The sequence below is a fragment of the Rhipicephalus microplus genome, chromosome 4, assembly GCF_043290135.1.
Source record: "Rhipicephalus microplus isolate Deutch F79 chromosome 4, USDA_Rmic, whole genome shotgun sequence".
Classification (NCBI taxonomy): domain Eukaryota; kingdom Metazoa; phylum Arthropoda; class Arachnida; order Ixodida; family Ixodidae; genus Rhipicephalus; species Rhipicephalus microplus.
In genome coordinates, this window is record NC_134703.1 from 101816505 (window position 1) to 101839680 (window position 23176).

Genomic DNA, 23176 nt, shown 5'->3' on the forward strand with positions numbered 1-23176 from the left:
ATATATATATATATATATATATATATATATATATATATATATATATATATATATATAAATTGTAATGAATTAATGAATCTGAATAACGGACGCTCTGCTGGCAACGAAGAAGACGATGATGATCGGTGGCTGCAGTAGTAGCTCGCGCACGCCGCTCGCCATTAGCCAGACCTGCCTGATAAAGGACATTTTGCCAAGCTACGTCTGAACCTTTCTCGACGTACAACACCTCTATTTTAAGTGGTGGAGGAGCCGGGGTTCCCATCAACCTGGAACTTCGCAATCGGACGCTACCCTCACCGTTCACCATGACTGCTCCTGGCCCTTCTCAAGCTGCCTTACCAACGACAGTCTACTGTACTGGCGCGCCTCGGCAACGCGACCCACCAATTTTTCGCGGCAACGATGAACAAGACGTCGAGGACTGGCTCGTCGAGTACGAAATCGTAAGCGCTTCCAACAAGTGGAACGCCTGCGACCAGCTCACAAACGTGCGTTTTACCTCGCTGATGTGGCCAGCCTCTGGTTCAAGAACCACGAAGGCGAAATTACCAACTGGTCCGCCTTCAAGACCACCATCTCCGCGGTCTTCGGCCGTCCCGCCGTGCGCCGGCTTCGCGCGGAACAGCGTCTCCGTAATCGAGTCCAGCGCAGGGACCAGACCTTTACGAGTTACATTGAAGATGTCTTGTCTCTTTGCAAGCGCGTCGATGAATCTCTAACCGAACGCGACAAAATCAAGCACATCATCAAAGGAGTTGACGACGACACCTTCCAGATGCTCGTCGCTAGGAATCCACAGACCGTCACCGATGTTGTCCAGCTCTGTCAGGAGTACGACGAGTTGCGTAAGCAGCGTGTCTCGACGCGCAGGGCCGCAGAAGATACGGCTGAAGTTTCCGCCCTCGTACACGACGTCGCTGCTGATCACACCCTCTTACTGCCCCAAATCAAACAATTCATTCGTGAGGAAGTTGCGCGTCAGCTTTCTCTTGTGGCCGAAGCATCCGCACCAGTGACCTCGTTAGACCCACGTTTACGCCAGGTCATTGAGACACAGGTCACGCAAGCACTGCCTCCATCGCCACCTGTCCCTACGCCGCTGACCTACGCTGCCGTCGTTGCTAGACCCCCAGCCCCACCTGTCTCTGGCGCATACCGGGGCACCGGGTCCTTCTACCCTACGACGCTGCCTACATACACGGCACCCCATCCCGTTTCGCCCCCTGCACCTTCTGTCGTTAACCCATGGCGCACCTTAGATAATCGACCCATCTGTTTCGCATGCGGTTTCGTGGGACATATAGCACGCTACTGTCGCCGTCGCAACTTCCAGCCTCCAGACCATGGGAATTCTGCAAGTTACCAGGCTGCCCAGAATCCCCAGCGACCATCTTCTCCTATCACCGACTCATTGTCCCCACGACGCCCCGTCGATTCCACACCTCTATTTTAATATATATATATATATATATATATATATATATAGTTGAGACTGTCCATAAATTGCTATTCCAATCAATAAAACTTAGTTGCGAGTCAGCGCTCGTCTCTGTCCCCTTCGTCTTCGTCGATCTCGCGCTGTACCCGAAACTGCTGCTAAGTTAAGGATATCGCGCACCAGATTTCGCTAGGGAGATAAAGGATTGATTGAGTGATTGATGCGTGGGATTTAACGCCCCAAAACCACCATATGATTATGAGAGACGCCGTAGTGGAGAGATACGAAAATTTCGGCCATGGGGGGTCTTTAGCGTGCTTCAAAATCTGAGCCCGCGGGCCTTACAGTGTTCACAGAAACTTCAAAAATGCAGCCGCCGCAACCAGCATTCCATCCCGCGACCTGCGGGTCAGCAGACGAGTAGGAAGCTAATGGAAGATTCACTACTATATGTCAGACATGAAACAATTTTCCGCTACAACGCACGTCTGTGGCACGTCAGTGCAAGCCTGTAGGAAAAAATAAGTGTACATTGTTTCTAAAGTATGGCTATCAGCCCTTCACGTCGATACTACGTGAGACTGATACCGCATCTAGGTAGACACCACTGAACCTCATATCGAAAAAAAAATGGGCTAGTTTTTCGGTCATGGGTACTGTTTGTCGTAGGTTCAATTGCCGGCAGGGTAGATATTTATTGTACTGTTTTTTTCATTTGTTAGCAACCATTTTAACAACGTCATATCCATGGCTGAAATACATCACTGCACTCTTGCTGGACCTCGGTAAAAACACTTCCGTGTTAAAAAAGATCATGTGAAAAATACTGACTAAACGGCGTAGTGATGGCGAGATTTAAAGGCGGCTATGACATGCATACCTTCCGCCAATTGTCGTTCCACAAGCGGTGTCCTTCCTAGCGGTGCTTCTGCCCACCGTCTGGTGCCTGAAAAAGAGGCAAACGACAGTATGCGGGCAGATCAAAGGTGCGCGTCGTGCGTGTACGTCATATATAGACCATCAAGAAATACGAACCACTATATAATTTCGCGGACAATGAATAAGCAATATGCAGTACTGGTCGCACCAGTTACGTTCAGTGCTATTGCAGCTGAGAGCGGACACCCAACGGCCAAGTCTGCTTTTCAGGTGCATTAGCATTACTTATATTACTTATCCATCACGTACACCCACATTGTTAGATGCACGTATACCACAAGCCGGACCGGCCTCCAACTGATGTCCACCCACACAGGATTAGCTTTACGTAAGTGTAACTAACACGACTGTCCGTCCCATATAGTTCGAAAAGTGTATTACTCTCTAATAAGCGAAAATATGTGGAGCAGAGAAGCTCAGGTTTTCGCTAGTCGCATTTATACGAAGTCAGGAGATGACGTCGAAGAGAAAAGCATACGTGAAAGGTAACGTAAGTGAGAGAAACGTAATGAGACGAAAAAAAAACATCCGGTGGCAAAAGTTTCTTCTTCATTTTCATCTTTCTTTAGCTGATGGCTTGCTTATGCATTTTTAAAACAATAAATAATTTTTCTTCATATGTTTCCGGTTCTTAATATTAATTCGCTTACGATAAAAGAAAAACGAGAAACGTCAACCCGGGAAGCACATCTAGTGCATATCGCTCTTAGTATGCTACAAAAGTCACTCATTTTCTCTTTAACTCGACAAATACTTTTATATAATGAGTATATGATGAAAAGATGCGAGATGGCGGTACTTGGAGAGTTCACTAGAAGGATTCGATTGATTGATATGTGAGGTTTATTGTGCCAAAACCGCCATATGAATATTAAGGACACCGTATAGTGGAGCGCTCTGGAAATTTAGACCACCTGGGGTTCTTTCACGGGCACCAATATATGAGCACACGGGCCTACGGCATTTTCGCCCCATCTAAAATGCAGCCGCCACAGCCGGGATTCGATCCCGCGACCTGCGGGTCAGCAGCCGAGTACCTTAGCCACTAGACCACCACGGCGGGGCCACTAAATGGACGGACGGATGAACAGACGCACGGACGGGCTGACAAGTAGACAGACAAATGTACGGACGGACGCACAGACAGATGGACGGACGCACATACGGACGCGTGGATGGACGAACGGACGCACGAACTGACGCACGCAAGGACGGACGGACGGATGCACAGAAGGACGAACAGGCGCAGGGACGGACATACGCACGAACGGACAGACAGACGAATGGACGGACGAACGGACGCACGAACAGACAAATGGACGCGCGGAATTGCTGAATGACTGACGGTTGCTTCGCCCCACTCATCATCGTGTACTCCGGGAATATGCAGTGATTATGTTTTAGCTAATAAAGCCAACGAAAACTGAAAAATGACACGCGACTAGACGGCAGAGGGCATCAGGTGGCAGTCACCCTTAGAGGTATAGCTCTGTGAGGTATAGCTAGTCAAGACTACGCTCCCAATTTTCGCAGATGGGAGCGTAGTCACGCGTTATTTTTCATATTTCACGTGCTTTCTGTATCAGCCGAAAAAAAAGTGAGCACGTAATTAGTGCGTTGCTCAACATATAGCGCTGTTAGATGTAATTTAAGCATTCCTACATATGCCACATTGGCATTTTAATAATAAGATGAATATTTCACGAGTTGAAAACATAACTAGGTGCATTGAATTCAACCCCCCTCCCCCCCTTTTTTTTTTAAATTTCAGTAGAGCACATGTCTACTATACCGGGAACGATATGCACTCAGTGTACTTAACGTAACAACAATTGTATTTTTTTCAATTTATGCTGCCTGATATTTGGGACATCCTATATATTTTAGCACACTATATTTACACAGCTTGCCGATTCCCGGTGAACCTGACACCCTGCTCAAAAAACGCTTTCAGGAATTGTATGGGCCAGCTTTTTGATTTATTCTTTCTTCGGTATCCACAACATTCTTTGGCTCAAGATGCATGATATATATACTACTGATAAGAGCTTAAACGGCTGTCACACATGTCCCGTTTATTAGGGAGGCGATCGCCGGGCTAATTCCAAGAGCCGAAGTATCGGCCCCCCGAACCGCACCACGAAAGCGTGGACAATTTAGAAGTGGTCCTTTTTGGCGCGCCAGCGGACGCCGGCTGTGGCCCAAAGAACAAGTCAGAGCCGAGAGTTGATAAACAAACAAATTATATTCTCAATAATGGCAGATCGAAAACAATACACAAAAATGCACACTCCACAATAGTTACATACAATATGTCACCAATCAAACCAATCAATCAACGTACTACACAATACAATCAGCCACACTCAAAACAACGGACACAGACAACGATACGCACTACAATGCAGTCGCATGCATTGAACAACCAAGACACTTAAAGACTAAAGAGATAGAAAATCTATTCAGTCCAAAGTCCTTGGAACAAAATTCTGGATGATACTCTTCCGAGAATCACTCACTCAAAGTCCAGCGTTGTTGTCGTTCCGCAGCCCTCGAAGTTTCTCTTCCAGGAAACCTCCCGTCTTCAATTCGCCACTCTTCAAACTTCAACTTCTTCGCCGGAACACGTCGGCTTCACACTCGCAGCTGTCGCCACGCGTCTTCGCTCGATAGCGGTAAACACACACTCTTGCCGGTAGCTCGAGTCGTCACCCCTAAGGTGGAAATCTTCTTCACCTCCGGCCTCGTCCCTACGGACCAAAAACTTCGCCGACTACACGGCGGAATCCCTACGTGCTCTGGCGCTCACTTCCGTCTCCTCCTGTTCTGTCACTACGGGCAGAACCTTCGCCGACTACACGGCGGAATTCCTACGCGCTCCGGCGCTAACTTTCCGTCTTCTCCTGCTTTCTCGTCTCGGCCGCTCGATTAAATACCTTCCGCGCCACCTTCCAGAAATTTCTCGTCATTTCGTCGGCGCGATACGCAGCGAAGGCTGGGGAGAGGCACGAGACGGTTCGACTGCCCTCTCCGGAGGATGATTCACTCGGTCTGACCCCGCCTCCTTCGTTCTAGAAAAATCGCGGTCTTGCTGGGCCGCCGATGTGGGGTGAGGAGGATCGTCTGCGAAGCCGTGCTTCTGCGGGGAGAGCGCGCGCCCGGGAGCCCTGGATGTTGGCTTTCTTTTTTTTTTCTTTTTACCTCGCGGCGTTTCTGCCGCCCGTTGTCGCAAGGATTTGGCGGCGCGCTCTTGTTTAGCGCTCGTTCTGTGACAACGGCAGTATTTAAAAGGCAGTCGCTTCAATCAATTACAGTAGAGGAGCTGTGACGTGATGTACAAGTATACGAAAAAATGATCGCACGGAGCCATCGTTAATGAGCAATGGCTAAAGCATGTTATATTTTCAAAGTATACAAACATACCCTAACGCAGGACACAACGCATGCGTATAAACGCAGCAAACCAAAATAGTCATTCCGTCTGGACAGATGGATATCAAACCTAAGGTAGGCGGGCTAAGTAAATATGCTCAGAGCGCGTGTTCATAACGGTACAGAACCTCAGTGAAGTGCTTTGCCAGTCGTATCTAATGCATTGGGGAAGAATCGTGGTTGTTAATAGCTCAATCGCGTTCCTAACCTTGTTGCAACAGTAAGATGCTACTCCATAAATCAAGATTTTTTCCTATTGACGACTATAATGATTGTGGTAGTTGAATAAGGTTTGCACATTGGGCGTAACCAGTCAGTTTAAACGCAGTTCTGAAGCTTGGCCACTCTGGGTTATGATATGCTTGTATTTCGGGCACAGAGTTTGCCATGAAAGTTTCCCCTTCGTCTTTGTCGTAACTCGGAAAACTCTTGAACTATCTTTCACTCTGCTGCGCGCCCACCAAACGGACACCCACTAAATTTACACTGCCCTAAAGCGGACTTTATTCATGAAGTATGGTCACAGGTGTGCTGCATCAAATCAGGCACAAAATGCTTCCTTTGTTGTTACTTTTTTTCCCGCGTGGGCGGGAATCAGGTGCGTGTAAGAATAAGGGGCACGTTAGACTAGGGCAAATACGACCAGATGCAACGTTTTGTACACAGACGCCGTTGAAGATTTTGCAGGGTTATTGAAGAGTACAGCTAAAGTAATCAGCAGATAACAGGTCTTTAACACCATTTACACGTCACCATATAGGAGAGCGCTGTTCGTGCAGTAGAGTAGCGCTGATGCCTATACGTAATCACGAGCATGCTGGTTTTGACAGGGACTCATGATTCTATATCGCACAAGCCCTTAATTGGCCGCTGACAGAAAAACTGTTACCGAGCCGCATATTACCACGAATACGAGCTGAAACTGCTGAAGAAAAAATAGGAAGGAGTGCTTCATCTCTATGCTATATATATACGCCACTTCACACTGACGACATCGTATGCTTGTGAACAGACCTGAAGCTGGCCTACATCCAAAAAAAAAAAGGGAGTGTATCCGTAGGACCTTCGGAGACTGAATAACATGCAGATTCGACTAAAATTGCGACCAGTGCAGAAGCACTAAACAAAACCAAGCTTTAATTTATATAGCCATTTTGCCCGGTAACATGCATGTGTGTGTGTACTTGGTACTCTACTATACGAGAGAGCAGAAAGCCGTCCCAGTCTACATGGGTGTGGATAGAGAGAAGCGTTTCGTATGTGCGTGCTTGGCGCCTTACTTTAGGTTGAAGATATTGGCGTCAGCTCGAATCGGGAACATGCATTGCTTAACAATTCCAGCTCAACTGCATTCGCAGATACACTACCAGATAATTTTCAATAGAAACGTTACATGTGTGAGCAAATATAATGGAGAGGCAATCCACTGAGCAAGGAAATACACTCTCGAGATTACTGTTATCCACCCGCATGCACACACGCACGCATTCAATCTGTAGTTTCGCTCTGTCGAAACATGTTGATCAAACAAAGCACGCTCTCACGAGCCCGATTTTTTTTTGTCAATAAAATAAGCCCATTCTATATTTTGCCTCCGTGGAAATATGTAGTACGAATGGAAGATGCTATCTCGCGGGCGCTATTCTTAAATTGCTGAAATCGAGTGCAATATATCTTCTGGATCTGTAGGAGTATATTAGCCAAACAGAGAAAGCTACCACGAGTTTGTTTTCACTCTGAGAGCTGCGTCTTCTCAGTAGTCTCGGCGCAGTAAATAAAATCCGTTTTTAATAAAAAGAAGGGTTCTAGACACCTCTACCCGCTTGGCTCGTACTTTGTGGACTACAAAGAAAGCACGGCATCACCAGTACAAACGGCAAAAGATTGGACGTCCACGTGTTAACAAATAGATCTTAGTGTCCAAACGAGTAGCTTACTTAAGGAGACGCGAGTAGATAAGATGGGAAGGCTGGTTTGAGTTGTAACATCTGGAATTCTGTGGAAAGAATATGTTGGAGATTGGCTAACACAAATATGCGTTATACAAGTAATTTCACGAGAGTGTTTCCATTAAAAGATTGTATCGACAAACTGCAAGTCTTCTGAAAAATAGTCAGCACAGTGACAACTTGAATGACGACAAACAATGGCGAGGAAACAAGAACAGTCGACACACTCTATCATCTCATGAGCCGAGTGGAAGATATGTGAAACGTTCCTTCAGGCAAGAATATAAGTGTTCCTCTTCGTAGCAGCTGCGACTCTTCTTTAGTGCTGGCATCCTACGCAATTATATAAACTATAGCTCCAGCACGCTTTTGCCCATGGAGTTCCGGTGAAATGAGAGATGCGAGATTACCTGTTTCACGTGAACAGCGTGCCGCAACGTATGCGTACAATCTTTCCAGAATAAAATACTATGCAATCACAAGCTATCTGTTAGGCACTTCTTGGCTGCTGTTAAATTTTTTTGTATCAACTGAACCACCACCATTTATTTGTGTGTGTGTGTGTTTATTTGTGCATGTTTTGTTTTTAACTGAAACCTACACAGTGATATGCTACTGGCATGAGAAACCTCGTTTTATGGCGAGGTTTTTATGCCAGTATTCGGGACTTTAGCGAGGCTATGAATGAAACGTGCAGCGCAGCGACTGATGGTAAAAAACTGATAGGTATAATCATAAGAGACGAAAAGAGAGCAACGTGGGTCAGGAAACGAGCGTGGGTTAAGGATATCATAGTTCTAATCAAGAGAAAAAAAAGGCCTTGTGCCGGGCAGGAAACACGTAGGCAAGATAACCGCTGGTTATTACGGAATAACTGATTGTCCTCCAAAAAGAAGGCAAGCGCGTGAGAATGAGACAGAAAATTAGGTGGACAGATTGCAATATAACGTGGCAGCAAAAAGCTCAGGACCAGGATGATTGTTGGAACATGCGAGAGGCCTTCGCCTGGCAGTGGGCATATACATGAAGAGGATGATGATGGTGATGTTGCTAATGATGATGATAGAATGCAATGAAAGCTTAGGCATGGTTCACTAAAACTGGTCAATATTAACTTAATTTTTCTTGCCTCCTGGAGCATACATTTCTTTTTAAGTGCTTCCAGCAAGTATTCAACGTCCACCACTCCGTAATTCAATTTACTACGAGGAGGATGAGTAATGTGAGAAAATGCGTCAAGGCGCAATGAATTAGCTACTGCACTGAATATACTACGCTGTATACTCAACGAATGAGGTCTCAGAGTGGTATATAGAAAATGATCCGCGTATTCACATTTCACCCATAATACAAAAAAAAATGTCCATCTTGCAATTAACTTTATTCACGTACCAGTGTGCGTACGAGGCATACCACTGTTCACGTATTGATGTGTAGCAGTAACAAATATTGCTTCAGAAACAAGTACCGTTACTTAAGATTTTACCTTCTGTAATATAACACGCACGTCTCTTTTTTATAGGAGTGCAGATGCGAATTACCCACATGGTTACTAAGTTGAAAGCATGTTCCTGACACGCTTACCGAACTAACATTAACAGGCTGCACTGTAGCATTGTTTCTTGTAATAAAGTTATTGCAATTGCACGGATTTATCAGACGCCAAGCAGCCCTTCAACCAGCAAGCGTATCGCTGTCACTTCTTAGAAACGCGCCGCGCGCCGCAGGTGTTGGCGCGGAGCTGAGTACGTCACACAGCTGCCGCACGTAATTTCACGTTCCCCTCTCAGTGCACGCTGACGTCACACCCTCCCATCACCCGCTGTACATTTTTAGAGCTGTTTGAAAGTTCCTGTGTTTTCTGGGCTGCACTATTCCGACCTTTGTGGACGTAGTTTGAGGCTTCCCAATTGCACCTACAAATCACCGAATGGACTCGTTTTCTTCGTGACACCTGTCGATCAAAATGCGTTAAAGGGGCCCTAAAATACTTTTTTTAAGTAACCATAGAATGAAATCACTAGAAGAGCTTATTGCCTCACGAATTCAATGCCGCTATGATTTTAAGAATTTGTCCAGTGCGAGCGGAGTTACAAAGGTTTTTCGCATGCTGCAATTGCATTACCTCGTCTCTCGTCCCGACGAAAGCCCTGGAAACTGAGCAGCGAGGGGTGGCAGCGCCAAGAAACTACCACGCCTCGTGAACTTGAGCACTGTTTTTTTTTCTTCAAACCTGCGGCTTTTCAGTGTGATCGCGCACGCACGCGTGGACTAGTAGGGGCCTCCCGCGGCTATCTCGGTAACTTGATTTTTCGGTCACAGACGCACAGACGATTTTTCGCTCACAACCAACGGGGCCGACGCCGGCGACGGGTTTTCTGCGACACGAGCTCACTAACGTTTTCGCGTTAAAATGCGAATACATTTACTAGGCGGGCTATGTCAGGCTTCCGGCATTGTATGCGGCAGTGTCGATGACGAATAAAGTATTTCTCCATTCCCACCACCACCAGCAGGTGTTATCTGTTTACTCTCTCTCTCTCTCTTTCATAGCAACAGCTGCGGGCGCGCGAGAATATCGTCACACCAAGCAACCGGATCATGTGGTGCGAGAGAATGTATGAGAGGGTAGATGTAGAGCTTCGCCGCTCCTTCTTTTCCCATTTGCTCTCTCTCTTTCCCGCGCGCGCCCCACTCTCCCGTCCGCTTGCACTTCACTCTCGACCGTTCGCTGGCTGGGCGCGTCTCAAGATTATCTGAACATGTGTGCTCGAGACGCCGCTGTGAAACGCCAACGCCGAGCCAAGAAAGCTGGCGCCTCACACTCCCGTCTCTTCGATCCTAACTTTCGACCGTTCGCTGGCTGGGTGCTTCTCAAGGCGATGGCAGAGTCGGTGAATGCGAATGTCTGACGGCAATGGTACCCTCTCACGGCGCAAAAAATGCATGCGCATTTCCTCACAATTTTCTTCAGGGAGATGGGGGCATAATTTGCTGTATTATCCCTCCCTTTCAGCCTTGGAACTATGGCTCGGTAAAGCATTTTTAATAAATAAATAAGTAAATAAAATTAAGTTAACAAATAACTGCCAGCTGCAAGGAGAAAGCGACTTGATTATTGGATCACAGTGGAAGAGATAATGCTCAAATCCGAACACTTCCTCTTTCAGTTACAACACCACCAACACCATTGTCTGTAACTACACGCCACTATATCAGTAGGACGTAAATAAACTAATTCCATAAGATGCATACGTCGGTATCAAAGAAAGGGGAACTTACCATTCGTTATGATGTACAGCACAGCAAACGAAAAGATGAGCGTAATAAACAGAACAGGTCCAATCTTCCACAAAACAAGCTGTTGTACGCGAGCACTCTTCCTGCGATAAAAAGAAAGCAAAGCGATAAAGTGCACGCCATTATTGAAATTTTCGAAAAGCGATTGGAATAACGTCCTACAAAATTTAGCCTTGGAATCAAATAGTGTTTCTGCGCAAGTACAAAAACTTTATCCAAAAGTTTGTGTTTTTGTGTGTCAAATTATGGATAAAACTAGAGATAAATTTCCAAAAACGGAATGTTACCGTTCAAAGAGCGAAGAATGTGCCCTCACCCTCCCCACCTCATTCCCCCTTTTCACCCAGTCGACAGTTGCCTTAGAAGTCCAACAAGAGACGTCGCTTTCTTTATGAGGTGTAATCATTTGATATTTTGATATACCACTCGAATTGACAATTCACATAGAAACTATGCATATAGAAACGGGCTAGACAGCCCATGGAAGTACCTGGAGACCTTGTCTCCGTACAGCCCCCCTGGCCTGCTGGATAGCCCATTTTGGGTCTTGGACCTCGGAGATGAGCAGCCCTAGCCACCACCGCCCCCGGAGGGTCAAATAAGAATATGTTGATAAGCTGGAAGATTCCCACAATATGTGTCATCAGACGCCCTTTCTCTTATGCATAGTTTGCATTTATTGTCCGTGCATAAACGTGCGTAGCTCCTGTGAAGGTGCACAGGATTTTGGTAGGAGTTTGTCTGTAGCTGTCGGTATTCAGATGCTTGTTGCCTGTCTAGACTAAGGTGAGGTGCTGGAAAGACGCGTCTTGCTTCTCTTTAATGTTGTGTGCATTTTGTGTAGCAACAAAGAACATTTTATTTGAGGAATCGGTCTTAATCATGCTGCAATATCATACCACCAACGACTTACAATCAAGGCTATTTCACCACTACCTACAGATGGTCACGTAGCAGTTGACGGAAAGTGCAAGGCCCTGGAGCTTGAAATACCTATTTGCTCTAACTTGCCCAATTTGAACTTTTGATGACTAACAACGCTGCACGGCATACTACTTCATGACATAAACTTGTTCACGTTTACTGGGATGTTAACTTGGGTTTACTTTAGCGGAGTGTGCTAATAATGTTTATTCGAAAACTCTCCACAGGCATCCGATTCAACTTACTTTTCGCGCTGATAGTTAGGTCTCGAAAATTGGTATTTGCTCATGTACATTTAAAGAAATAGGCCTGTATTATCAAAAAGCGCCTGACCTTATAAGTGCCACAACTTTGAATAGGTAAGCACTCACCCAATCATCAAGTTGGACACATAATTAGCAAGATGGGTTAGCCAATAGAAAAGAGCCTTACGGCCACCCGAAATACAAGCCATGCTAGAAAAATATGAGTGGAAGCCACAGATAAGGCTTCCATCTCTGTGTAATATTGAAAGTTGTTATAATAACTAAAGGGGTACTTCAAGTGTGCATGCTTAAAGCGTGAGCCTGGGCTGTAATATGAACTTCATTTACCTTTTGTTCTGGTCACAGCAATAGAAAAGCACCGTTATCTTTTTCTGACAACGCTGAGTGAATTGGCCCACTGGAGCGTACCTACCCCAATTTGAGCAATGCCGTCAGGCCAACCTGTTATGAACGCGCCCTTATTATGACATTATAAGCGCGACCCACGAGTGCCGCAAGAAAAAAAAGTTCATTAATATCGACGCCCACTAATGCAGTGTTCAAAACGACTGCGGCCGACATTGTGCGCATAAGACATTCGAACGCGTGGGCATGTCTGCGTTGCATCCATAAGCTTATAACATATGCATCCACGAATGATAACGTCAATGCATGATTATCTCGCAAGTTAGTAGGGTTGCAATAGAAATGTGTTAACCTCCCAAACACAGGCCACTGTATGTCTCGATCCGTCGTATCAATTATGTTGAAACCACACACCCCAAAAGGGTTCTTTATTTTCACCCATGTGCACGTACGATATAAAAATAGCTAATGCGTATACACACGCATTACATTCGTGGTTCAGGGTTTTGAAGATAACTACTAGTTTTTTTCATTCTTGCGCCTCATATGTCATATCATTTTGCAAAGATAACTACCAGCATGACATTGACGCCAATAGTAGTCGCGATAGTTCACACAAAAAAAGTTAAAATGCAAAGCTTTCAAACTTTGACTATTGGCTGTCCAAGTTGAGCTGTGTACATTTAGATCGCTTTCAAAAAAATATTGTAAAGTTAACATAAGCTGAATAAATAATGTATTATGACATGTCAGATATCCCATTCACCGTAGCGGAAGCTCTGATAATGAGTAAAGAAATAGTTGTGTGTAGGACCCTCTAAGACCGTAACCAACTTTCTCATATTCAGCCGTGTTTTTGAAAGGTTACGTGTCTCACAAGCGCTGCCATATGCTCATGCGCACACACGCGTTAACATTTACCGCAACATTTAGCAACGTAAGCAGTTATGCACTCTAAACAAAAGCCGATTTTATTGACGATGACTTCGTGGTCCGGCGTGGTTATCGCACACATTTGAAAAAAAAAAATCCCAGCATATCCCCGAAGTGAATGACGACCAGTGGGCGAAGCTCTGGAAAATTATGACCCCCCCCCCCCCCCTCAGTCACGCGAAGACGTGACAACACGCGTGTGCAATATATACAAAGTTGTTTATTATTCACAACGCACATACGGTGTTGAGATGTCCATATATATGTACATTAATATGGATATGCGTATTGATATGGATATCCATATAGATTTGGATATGAACGTGGATGTGAAGATTCATGTGGATATTCTTATGATTACTCATGTAGTTATCATACATGGTTATGGACATCCGTATAAATATGCATATCCATAATAACCGTGTGGATATCCATATGCCCACTGATAACCATATGGACATCCATAGCGTGTCACGCCGACTGACAGGAGCATGGCTCGACCATAAGGAGCTTTGCATCTAAAAGAGCCATGGTAACGGCAGCAATAGAATCCAGACATTCTGCGCGGCTGCCAAGTATTCTCCACAAACTCACCGCTGGTGCTTGAAATGTCTACGGAAAGAGAATCTATACAGTCGTCATGTGGCCAGCAATGGATACGCGACAAGATAATGATATTGCGTGGCGAAACTATACAATCATACCAGGCGTCACATCACGCGAATCGCGCCGCGAGTACGTGGTTCAAAAGTTATCCACTTATTACAAAAGGGTCCACCCTTATATAGCCTACCCCCCCCCCCCCCCTTCACCATTAGTATCAGCAGCAGCCACAGCGTCCACAAAGTGAGCAGCTACGTTGCTTTGCACATTACTTTACTGGTGTGTACCGGCACTTACTTCACTATAGCGCTAGATTATCATGAATTACGAAGCTTTGTGTGTAATTCACAACAGTACTTGCGCTGGGCACCCCAAGGAGTTTACAACGGACCCCAAGGCCGCAGCTTCAGCTTACGCTGCCACTGCGTTGCGTGCTCCGGGCATGTTTCTTTTTAATTTTTTTTAAGTGACCAAAGTGTGTTGCTTGGGCGTGACAAGAAGAATGACTTAAAATAAGGAGCTTCGAGCCGTCCATACAAGCGCCTGGCATTGTTTTGACTTCATTCTAAAAATAGTGCGCACTGAAGCAGCAGAGCGTACTAGGTGTCTAAGCTAGACGAAAATGCCAGCCTGTGCTTCCGTTCTTACTTCCTAATCCAATTCCGGAAGGAACAAGCGCCTGAACATTGCGAGCGTATCCCACCCAGCAAGAAGCATTCCCGCAGGCGTCGTCACAAAAAACCGCCCTTCACCCTTCATTCGCAGAAAGCTTCCGGTCTGCTGCCTTTTAATTACAACTCCCACTAAACCACTAAAGTTGTCCCTGCCTGCAAAACTTGCGCGGTTAGCGCTGACAAGTCACGCTTAAGTTTCTTGCTGGGAAGTGTCGGCTGGAAACGCAGACAACAACGCAATAAGAGTACGGTCGCAATTGGACAGCAGCGGTGTGTACTACGGCCGCTGGATCCAGCGGCCATGATTGTACGTACGCACAAACATTTTAGCTTGCAGAGACGGTGCACGTAAGCCGGCACTTTAATTGATTCTAATTCTCCATTTCATTCATTGGTCAAACCTAGTGCCGCACCAAACGACACCCTAAGGCGTCAAATGCACCGAAGGCTGCATTCTCTTATTCTCCACTAAAATTGCTGTTTTTTTCTTTCGCAGCGAGCAGATTAGCGGCACCAGCAGTTTTTAGCGCTTAATTGTGAGAATAAAACAAGAACAAAGACAACTGCATGAAGAAAGTTCAGACAACGTGCTGTGTTTGCTGTGTCGACGCGTGCACTTTTATTTTGCCTTCTGCGGCACGTTTTGCAACAAATATAAATTTACAAAAAAAATAAATTTGCGAACCTTTCTATATAGACGCACTACCGAAGACTTTTCTGAAAAAGAAATTTCTCTTAAATACATCTCAAGACAACACGTGTCGAAGTGGACTTCTTCCTGCCATGGTCCCCCCCCCCCCCTTTTTTTTTTAGATATGATTATGTTCTGGCTGATCGCATAAACAAGGTTTGTATTTATTGTTGAGGTTCAACGTCCTAAACTACCATATGACTATGAAAGACTCCATAGTGGATGGCTCCAGAAATTTCGAGCACCTGGGGTTCTCTAACGTGCGAGCGCCCGAATCTTAGAACATCAGCCTACAGCATTTTCGCCTCCATCGAAAATGCAGCCGCCGCAGCCGGGATTCGATCCAGTGACCAGCGGGTCACCAGCCGATTACCTTAGCCACTAGACCACCGCGGCGGGGCGAGACCCCGTAGTGGGGGGCTCCAGAAATTTGATCACCTAGGGCTCATTCACAATGATATAAGCACACGGGCTTCGGGCCCTTTCGCCTCCATAGAAAGTCCGGCATCCGTGGCCGCCGTTTGATTCCGCAACCTGCAGGTCAAGAGCCGAGTGCATCATCCACTAGAGTACCGTGGCGGGTTGCGTAGGGCAAAAAAATGGTAGATCCCACGTGCAGTAGGAAACACTGATATGCGAAGCACGAATGAGGAAGGTTCATATGTCACTTTAAAGTCCGCACAACATTACAAGACGGAGGTAAATTATGCCGTACATGGCTTTCGTGTCATGATTATCACGTTTGCACGTGCCATTTACCTTCGTCATCTATTCACGTCACATGATACAAAATTTGGTATATGTGCAGCTAGCGAAACGGCCGTGAGCACGCTATCAGCGTAGCATGTAGTCATGTTCTACATCACACGATTGGGATGATTATCATGTTTGGACTCGTCACATACCTTCGTCGTCCATTCACGTCCCGTAATACCAAATTTGGTATCTGTGAAGCTAGCGAAACAGCGGTGAGCGCACTTAACGTGGATGCGCACGCACGCTGGACGCATCGACGCACCGCTAGCAAAACGCGAGCACTTTATCTGGTGCTAGGCGCGACCAGCATCTGCCGGCGAGGCCCGGTGGCAACCGTCGCGAAATGCGACATGCTGCATTTCGCGCCGACGCCGTTACCTAAACAGCACCGCGTCTGCTTAGCTTCGCGACGGAAGAACGCCGGGCGTTCTCAAGCGCGCATGTGTCGAAGCAACGCTGCGCGGCGTGCGCCTGCGAGTATACGCAGGCAGATCGGCGCCTGGCGTGGCATCGCCGGCGCACACACGCACCTGGTCACGTCGAACTGACTGTATTGGTGCCTTGAGTGAGACATGAAGTCATGTTGTTACATGACATGCATCTCATGATCATCATGTTTGCACCAGTCACATACTTCTCCATCCAATGACGTGACGTAATACAAAATTTGGCATATGTGAAGCTGGCGAAACGGCCACGAGCGCATCATCAGTGTGGCATGTAGTCATGTTGTCACATGACACGCATGTCATGATTATCCGGTTTGGACGTGTCATTTACGTTTGTCAACCGTTCGCGTCACGTAATACCGAATTTGGTACATGTGAAGCTCGCGAAATGGCCGCGAGCGCATCATGAGTGTGGCATGTAGTCATGTTGTTACATGACACGCGTCTCGTGATTATAATGTTGGCACCAGTCACATACCTTCGTCATCCATTCACGTCACGTAATGCGAAATGTGGTATATGTGAAGTTATAGTGAGACGGCCGCGAACGCATCATGAGCGTGGCATGTAGTCATGCTCTAACATGACACGCACCTCATAATTATCATGTTTGCATTAGTCACACGACTTCGTCATCCATTCACGTCCCGTAACACCAAATTTGGCATATGTGAAGCTAGGGAAACGACTGCGAGCATACCATGAGCGCGGCGCGTTGTCATGACTCACAAGTCATGACTGACATGACATGCATGTCATGATTTCCACGTTAGGGTCTGTCGCTTGTGTTCGCCTTGCAATCATGCCATACCATACCAGTTTTGCAACGTGTCATGTGAACGAAATCACCGCTAGAGCAGCATGACCATGAAATGTAAATCAAGACATTCATCACATACATGTCATGATAGTCATGTTATGACTAGTCAATTATGTTCGTCATACACTCATGTAATGCCGTACCAAATTTGGTACTGATACTATTAACGAAACGGCCAGGAAAGCTAAATGTCGTGGGCGGCTAGATAGATAGATAGATAGATAGATAGATAGATAGATAGATAGATAGATAGATAGATAGATAGATAGATAGATAGATAGATAGATAGATAGATAGATAGATAGATAGATAGATAGATAGATAGATAGACAGACAGACAGACAGACAGACAGACAGACAGACAGACAGACAGACAGACAGACAGACAGACAGACAGACAGACAGACAGACAGACAGACAGACAGACAGATAGATAGATAGATAGATAGATAGATAGATAGATAGATAGATAGATAGATAGATAGATAGATAGATAGATAGATAGATAGATAGATAGATAGATAGATAGATAGATACGCTCAATGTCGCCGAAGTTCGCTAAGAAATGCTTAACATTTCAAAATTCTCGGTCAACCGATATTCTCGCATAATCTGGCATTTTTTCGTGAAGGAAATGCACATGGCACGAAAACTGAACTTAAGGGTGTGCAATTTTGCCAACGTGGCAGAGTTTTGTGCGCAATTTAGACTCAGAGACCACACAACTTTCATATGAAACGCACGTCATGTCATTTTTGTACTTTGGAAACAACCGAGTTCCTTATGTACTACCACATTTACCTTTTCGACGCTCTTCGCTATTTTTTTGACAAAGCGATGGACTCGAATACTCCGAAAATACTCCGAATACTCAGAAAAGTGAACATAAAGCTATATGTTTTCAGTAACAGGGCTAAACGGGTGAACGAGTAAGAACACTTATTAAAGAACAAAACAAAGGCGCAGACTTTTAGAGGCACTACAGTGGGTGCAGTTCTTATTCCGGGAACCCATTGAAGACAGTTGCAAGCTAGCTTACTTACTCGGGACCAGGGCGCTTTGGGCCTGGAGGTTCAAGTAGGGCCACCTCCCACTCCTATCCGGTGGGTTAGGGTAGGGGGGAGGGGAGAGCCGAGTTGAGCTGGCAAACCGAAACAATGTGGTAGATGTCAGGGGCCTGCCCGCAGTATTTAAACTTATCGGTGAAGGAAAAATCGAAATGTTGCAGGATTGCCGGGAACACTGAAAGTATTAGTGAGAAAGTCTCAGCAAAATGCGTTCATTAGACTCTCCAATCCCTTTGCAGGAGGTAGGAATAGATGATGCTTATTCCTGTAATGGGTCGTAATATCTTTGAATGCGAGCAGATGTCCGCCTTCGGGTTGCAGGTACTCAGGGTCTAAGCGGGACGCGCGGTGAGAGAGTACTTAGGCCCCCGTGTTCGCGACTTCATTCTCCATTAGGCCCTCGTGGCCTGGAGTCCAGACTCAGCAACGAGAGATAGGGTCGATTACCCGGTTGCTATAGTACTGCAATATTCCTTCCGCTAGTAATGTGATCCAACCGGCTTTACGATTTCGACATGCCTCACGCGAATCTGAAATGATACTTTTACATCGGGGATCAGAGGTAGCTAGGACAATAGTCGCTTCTTGCGCTTGTGTGGCGCCAGGAACTTTGGAAGTGAGTACATATTTACTTGCTTTTCCTCGGGAATTACCGCTGCCGTATAGCACCCACCGCGGTTGAGACGCACGTAAAAGACTCCGTGTTTATTACCATTGTGGTGTTGCAAGGCGTCTGCTCTCACCTGCCGACGACCACTAAGGCCTTCTCTATCCATCTTTGTGGGGAGGATCGAACTCTGACGGCACGTCCCTCGAGTTCGCGCCATTCCCAGGAATCAGGGCGTCTGCTTGATTGATTGATTGATTTGTGGGGTTTAACGTCCCAAAACCACCATATGATTATGAGAGACGCCGTAGTGGAGGGCTCCGGAAATATCGACCAACTGGGGCTCTTTAAGGTGCACCCAAGTCTGAGCACACGGGCCTACAACATTTCCGCCTCCATCGGAAATGCAGCCGCCGCAGCCGGGATTTGAACCAGCGACCTGCGGGTCAGCAGCCGAGTACCTTATCCACTAGACCACCGCGGCGGGGCATCAGGGCGTCTGCACGTAGTGCCGTCTCTGCTGTAACTGAATGGGAAATAATTGAGAAAAATCATATCTGTCGAACAAATATATTTATTAAAAACGACTCCAGGTTATATGTAGCACACAGCCAGTGGTATGTTCTTGTAAAATTTCAGTATGGTACTACGAAGCATGCAGCTTATCAGCACAATTGAACGCGCAGTTTTGAATAAAGACGCTGTTTTGTGGTGTCTTTAGGCGATGGTCTAAGATGCACAAATTCTGATTAGTTAGGTGCTCACTGGAGTCCGCAGCGTTCTGCGTAGTGATCCATCACGTGAGTGGCTGCTTGCAGGCTTTCCCTCCTGTTTCTTTCTACGGCCCAGATGCTTATGCCGTCAGTGTTCAGTGCGTGCTGCACACCTGTAATACCCTTTAATTGGGCCGGAAGGCTTATCATCACTAGGTTGAACAGCAGAGGGGACAGCACAGCACCTTGTGGCGTCCCTCTAGTACCCAAATCGTAAGGTCCATATTCATTGACTTAAATTCTGATGAGTGCGGATCGATCGATAAATAAATTCTTGATATAATTTATTGTGTCTGTGCCACAATAAGTCCTACTGAGATGTGTTAATATAGTGCTGTGTTTTTGGTTATCGAGGGCTTCCTTTAGATATAATGCTAGGACAACCTTGTCCTTGTGAGGGTGCTCTGTTGGTTGTAATAAGTTAGGAGTGAGTTATAATAATATGTCTTGCGCCGACTTGCATGGACGGAAGCCGGACATCGTGTCTGCAAATGCGTAAATAATCGGACAGTCTATGTCGCACCATTAGTTTGCTCACACCCGATGTGAGCAAAGATAAGTCTTATGTTCTCCATTTTAAATTACTTCCCTACTTTTGTAATGAAAGTGACAAGTGGTGTTTTCCAACTTAGTGGCACAGGAGCCTCCATTTTTAATATCGCATTGATGTAGTTAAGAAGAACCTCATACTCATTTCTGTTTTCTCCTCATCGCTCAAACCATATTACAATCCTGAATTGTGTCCTATTGCATCAAGCGGAAGCAAGTTTCCAAATAAGTGAAAGGTCTGTTCGGTATTGTTCAGCCTTCCTGGGGCCGCTGCAAGCGTCATTTCAAGATTCTGAAATCGGAAGGTTGACGACAGGTGATAATTTTTCAGGACTGGTTACGCGTTTTTGTGCTAACTGATGCTGAGCCTTTCAAAGAATCCCGTCGCCTGGATGCTCTCAAGAAACAAGCGACTGCGTCTGCCGAGTTCTTGTGGCGTCATGCTCTCGTGAACCTCACTTCTGAGCGGAAGGCCTCCTGTGTTAAGCAAGGAAATGTTGTTGCACTTGGTAATGCTGTGGTTGCCGATGACGTTACGCGAGTTTTAGAAAAAAGGTCCAGGATTCAGTTATGAGCCCTGTCTTAAACTCCACGCCCTTTTCTCCCTGGCCGTCAAGTGGCCAATCGCTGCGGTAATATTGAGAAGAAAATGGTTATATCCGAACGTGTTCGGTGTCTGAGACGCTGCACGTCTTCCGACCGTTCGATGAAACAGCCCTTCGAGAAGATTTGAAGGACTTTGAAGGAACTGCAGTTAACGTTACTGGAAACAGAAAAGGAAGGACGCTTCACTGTCCTACCGAACACTCTGTTTCGCGAAAAATTACATTCAGTGATTGTGAAGAACTTCAAGGAGGTCCCCTTTTATGCTTCGAAGCAGAAACGCCGCGCCCTTCAACTACCAGAGAAATTAAACCTACAGAATCTTAAGGCAAGAACAAAGAAGAAAAGGGCTTTCTTGAAGTATTTTTTACAGTAAAAAGTCACAAAGCCGAAGTTCCGTTTCGTGCCATTGTGTCTGAAGACACTACCTGGCAACGCCACGTTAGCCGGTATCTGCAAAGGCACCTTCAAGTATTAGTGAAGGATGATACTTTTGTCATTCACAAGTCTGAATATTTCCTGCTTCACCTACAAGGCTTGAATTTTGGTTCTTTTGATGGCTTCTCCATTGACACTGAAGAACTTTATTATTCTGTGTCACACGAAGGATTGTTACTTGCTTTTCGAGATAAAGTTCAGAAACATGGTAAATTGCATTTCTCAGGTGAAGCCGGTGTTTCTGCTGATGATTTTGTCAGACTTGGAATTTTATTTGGCATTTACAGTAGTTATTTATGATGATAAATTCTATGTTAAAAAAAGGGCATATGTATCAGTTTGGCCATAGCTCCAGTTCTGTGTGATATTTTCCTGCCGGTCATTGGGGGGCCGTATTCAAGGTAAATTGGAAGTACCACAAGTTGTCAAGATATTTGATATGTTGATGACTTTCTAGTAATTTCGCATGATGTGGCGGACTTTGAAATTGCCATTGATGACGTTATACACGTAATTGAGAGTGAAAGTCAAGGCCTAATATTTACGAATGAAAGGCCTGATAAGCAAACGTTGCAGTTTCTTGACATTTGCCTGTTTTTTTTTTTTTTTGCGGATAACCATATCTGTTGGAAGTACAATTATAGACCGAAGAAACCTTTCTACTTCGTGACAGCGCCCATTCTAAGCTTGTTAAGCGGAGCATCGCAATGAATTTGCGATGCTCCGCAAATTCATTGCGATGCTCCAATGAATTTGCGATGACCACTTAATCATTCAAGCAGATCTCAACCATATTTGTAACTGGTGCGACAAGTGGCTTATGAAACTGAACTTAACAAAATGCGAGGTAATGTCTTTCACCCGTAAACACGTAAACTCTGAATTCTCCTATTACTTGAACAATACCATGCTTTCCCACACTTCTTCCTACAAATATCTAGGTGTTCTTCTCACAGAGAATCTTTCATGGGCCTCACATATCGAGTCTACCTGTGCCAAAGCATCACGTTCACTGGGCTACCTACGCCGCAACTTGAGAAATTCCCCTACTAATATTCGAAAACTAGCCTTTCTTACCTTTATTCTGCCAATATTAGAATTCGCCTCAGTAATTTGGTCTCCTCATCAAAACTACTTGATTATTATGGTAGAAAGGATTCAAAATAGAGGTGCCCGCTTCATATCACGAAACTACGACATCACGTCAAACATAACGCAAATTAAATCAGACCTTCAGCTGCCGTCATTGGATAGCCGTCGCAATATTGCTCTTCGCTGTCTGTTCCAGAAATATATTACCTCTAATAAACGAACGCGGCTTCAGCTTCAAACACCTCACTCTTTTTCACGCAGATTGCATAATCAGTTCAGCTTCATGCGCGTATACGGGTCAACTAATGCATTCAATTCATCACCACTGCCTCGGGCCGTTCGTCTTTGGAATGACCTCCCTGATTGCATAGCCTCCATATCTAATCCCGATACATTTCACCGTCAGCTACTCACTCTGTTCACCATGTGACCCTGTTTTTGTATTCTGAGTGCATTGCGTAACGGTGATTTATATTCCCCTTGTCTTTTATTTTAAAATGTATCCCTCTGTCGCCATGTTCATAT

At 45.6% G+C, this 23176-nt stretch overlaps 1 protein-coding gene across 1 annotated transcript in view; it reads right to left on the reverse strand.

Annotated features, from left to right (window-relative positions):
- The window catches only part of LOC142814520 (uncharacterized), a 23823-nt gene extending 12682 nt beyond the window's left edge, over window positions 1-11141 (reverse strand). The window contains exons 1-2 of the mRNA XM_075893364.1: window positions 11044-11141; window positions 2322-2387 (exon numbers count right to left, since the gene is read on the reverse strand). The gene's annotated coding sequence lies outside the window, so the exon portion shown is untranslated. The remainder of the gene's footprint in view (window positions 1-2321; window positions 2388-11043) is intronic.
- Window positions 11142-23176: the final 12035 nt, after the last annotated feature.